At 48.7% G+C, this 3,702-nt stretch overlaps 1 non-coding gene across 1 annotated transcript; it reads right to left on the bottom strand.

The window, feature by feature from the left end:
- Window positions 1-2,156: 2,156 nt before the first annotated feature.
- Window positions 2,157-2,238, bottom strand: trnas-uga (transfer RNA serine (anticodon UGA)). The gene has a single exon. It is a non-coding gene; the product is annotated as a tRNA-Ser (tRNA).
- Between the last annotated feature and the right edge of the window lie 1,464 nt (window positions 2,239-3,702).

Here is a 3,702-nt window from a genome sequence, read left to right as displayed (position 1 = left end):
AATGAGTGGGCCAATCCAATTGTCCCAGTCCTCAAGGGAGTCAGCACCGTCAGAATCTGTGGTGATTACAAAGTAACTATCAATCGTTTCTTCCTGCAGGATCAATACCCACTACCAAAAGCAGATGACCTATTTGCGACGCTGGCAGGAGGAAAGACGTTCACGAAGCTGGAATTGACCTCGGCCTAAATGATACAGAAGCTGGGGGAATCATCGAAGGGCTTCACCTGCATCAACATGCACAAAGGTCTCTTCATTTATAACAGATGCCTGTTTGGAATTCGATCAGCCGCGGCGATATTCCAGAGAAACATGGAAAGCTACTGAAGTCGGTCCTGCGCATGGTGGTCTTCCAGGACGACATCTTGGTTACAGGTCGGGACACAGTCGAGCATCTGCAGAACCTGGAGGAGGTTCTTGGTTGACTCAACCGCGTGGGGCTCAGGTTGAAATGCTCGCAGTGCGTTTTCCTGGCACCTGAAGTGGAGTCCCTGGGGAGAATCGCAGTGGACGGCATCAGGCCCACCAATTCGAAGATGGAGGCAATTGAGAACGCACCGAGGCCACAGAACGTGATGGAGCTGCGGTGGTTTCTACGACACCTGAACTACTTTGGTAACTTCTTACCGGGTCTCAGCACACTGTTACAACCACTGCAGGCCTTACTGCATAAAGGAGACGAATGGGTATGGGGGAAAAGCCAAGAAAATGCCTTTGTAAAAGCAAGAAAATTGTTATGCTCAAACAAATTGCTTGTGTTGTATGATCCATGTAAATGTTTGGTACTAGCATGTGATGCGTCGTGGTATGGCGTTGGGTGTGTATTTCAACAAGCTAATGAATCTAAGAAATTGCTCATGTATCCAGAAGTCTGTCTAAGGCTGAGAGAGCCTACAGCATGATTGAAAAAGAAGCATTAGCGTGTGTCTATGGGGTAAAGAAAATGCATCAATATCTGTTTGGGCTAAAATTTGATGGGAAACGGACCATAAGCCACGAATATCCCTGTTTTCCGAGATCAAGGGGATAAATACGAATGCATCGGCCCGTATCCAGAGATGGGCGTTCACTTTGTTCGCATACAACTATGCCATCCGCCACAGACCAGGCGCAGAAAACTGTGCTGATGCTCTCAGTAGGCTGCCATTGCCCACCACAGGGGTGGAAATGGCGCAGCCCGCAGATTTAGTCATGGTTACGGAAGCATTTGAGTGAGCAATCACCCGTCACAGCCTGACAGATTAGAACCTGGACGAGCCAGGAGCCCTTACTGTCCCAAGTAAAAAATTATGTGCTTCACGGAAGCTTGTCCAGTGTCCCAGTGGAAATGCAGGAAGAAATAAAGCCGTACCAGTGGCGCAAAGATGAAATGTCTATACAGGCAGACTGCCTTCTATGGGGCAATCGGGTAGTGGTCCCCAAGAAGGGTAGAGACACCTTCATCAGTGACTTCCACAATACCCATAAGAATTAGGAACAGGAGTAGGCCATCCAGCCCCTCGAGCCTGCTCCGCAATTCAACAAGATCATGGCTGATCTGGCCGTGGACTCAGCTCCACTTACCCGCCCGCTCCCCGTAACCCTTAATTCCCTTATTGGTTAAAAATCTATCTATCTGTGACTTGAATACATTCAATGAGCTAGCCTCAACTGCTTCCTTGGGCAGAGAATTCCACAGATTCACAACCCTCTGGGAGAAGAAATTCCTTCTCAACTCGGTTTTAAATTGGCTCCCCCATATTTTGAGGCTGTGCCCCCTAGTTCTAGACTCCCCGACCAGTGGAAACAACCTCTCTGCCTCTATTCCTTTCATTATTTTAAATGTTTCGATAAGATCACCCCTCATCCTTCTGAACTCCAACGAGTAAAGACCCAGTCTACTCAATCTATCATCATAAGGTAACCCCCTCATCTCCGGAATCAGCCTAGTGAATCGTCTCTGTATCCCCTCCAAAGCTAGTATATCCTTCCTTAAGTAAGGTGACCAAAACTGCACGCAGTACTTCAGGTGCGGCCTCACCAATACCCTGTACAGTTGCAGCAGGACCTCCCTGCTTTTGTACTCCATCCCTCTCGCAATGAAGGCCAACATTCCATTCGCCTTCCTGATTACCTGCTGCACCTGCAAACTAACTTTGAAAGATTTCCTGCAGATTCGCTGCGAGCAGGGTCTGAACCTGCGTGGTGAAACCCCATTGGATTTCAAGTCCAATGCCTTAATCACTCGGCCATCGCAGCTACACAGGGATTGTAATGATAAAAGCCATAGCCAGATCCCACGTGTGGTGGCCCGGTAGCAATGCAGACTTCGAGTCCTGTGTGCACAGATATAACACATGCTCGCAGTTAAGCAATGCACCCAGGGAGGCGCCACTAAGTTTATGGTCTTGGCCCTCCAAACTGTGGTCCAGGGTCCATGTCGACTATGCTGGCCCGTTTTTGGGTAAAATGTTCCTTGTTGTTGTAGATGCATACTCCAAATGGATTGAAAGTGAGATAATGTTGGCAAGCACATCCGCTGCCACCACTGAAAGCCTGCAAGCCATGTTTGCCGCGCACGAACTACCTGATGTCCTTGTGAGCGATAACGGGCCATGTTTTACCAGTGCCGAATTCAAAGAGTTCATGACCTGCAACGGGATCAAACATGTGCCCCGTTCAAACCAGCATCCAATGGTCAGGCAGAGAGAGTGGTGCAAACTATCAAGCAGGGCTTGAAGAGGGTAACTGAAGGCTTACTGCAGACTCGCCTATCCAGAGTTCTGCTTAGCTACCGCACGAGACCCCACTCGCTCACTGGGATCCCACCTGAACTGCTCATGAAAAGCGCACTTAAGACAAGGCTCTCGTTAGTTCACCCTGATCTACATGAACAGGTAGAGAGCAGGCGGCTTCAACAAAGTACATATGATAGCGCAAATGTGTCACGTGAAATTGAAATCAATGATCCTGTATTTGTATTGAATTATGGACAAGGTCCCAAGTGACTTCCTGGCACTATTGTGGCCAAAGAGGGGAGCAGGGTGTTTCAGGTCAAACTTTCAAATGGACTCATTCACCGGAAACACTTGGACCAAATCAAACTCAGATTTACAGACTATCCTGAGCAACCCACTTTGGACCCTACCTTCTTTGACCCCCCAACATGCACACCGACATTGCGGTTGGCCACGAAGCAGAACTCATCACCTGCAGCAGCCCAGCAGGACTCACCACACCAGGCAGCCCAGTGAGGGCCCAACAAACGATTCACCAAAACCAGCATTTGCACAGAGAGATCAACCAGGGAAAGAAAGGCCCCAGATCAACTCACCTTGTAAATAGTTACACTACTGACTTGGGACGGGGGCGGGGTGGGGAGTGTTGTTATGTATGTAAACTTGTATATACCTTGTACAACCACCAGAGGGCTCAGCCCCTGGAGTCCCAAGGGATCCCACAATCCTTTGGGAGCACAGCTACTTAAAGGAGACCTCACAGATTGGAGAGGCACTCTGGAGACCTGCAATAAAAGACTAAAGTCACACTTTACTTTGAGCTCACTGTATCCAGTCAGACTCTTTATTCATATACAACAGAAGTTATGTTCCATCCAAGTGTCGCCCAAAGGACCGTTGGGATCCTGACACTACTTTGGGCAGAACTTTCATGAAAGTCCTGGAAAGATCGCCTGGCGGCAAAAACGACTTACGCCATGAACCT

The sequence above is a fragment of the Pristiophorus japonicus genome, chromosome 11 (assembly GCF_044704955.1).
Source record: "Pristiophorus japonicus isolate sPriJap1 chromosome 11, sPriJap1.hap1, whole genome shotgun sequence".
Lineage (NCBI taxonomy): Eukaryota > Metazoa > Chordata > Chondrichthyes > Pristiophoridae > Pristiophorus > Pristiophorus japonicus.
This window is presented reverse-complemented; position numbering and strand designations above follow the sequence as displayed.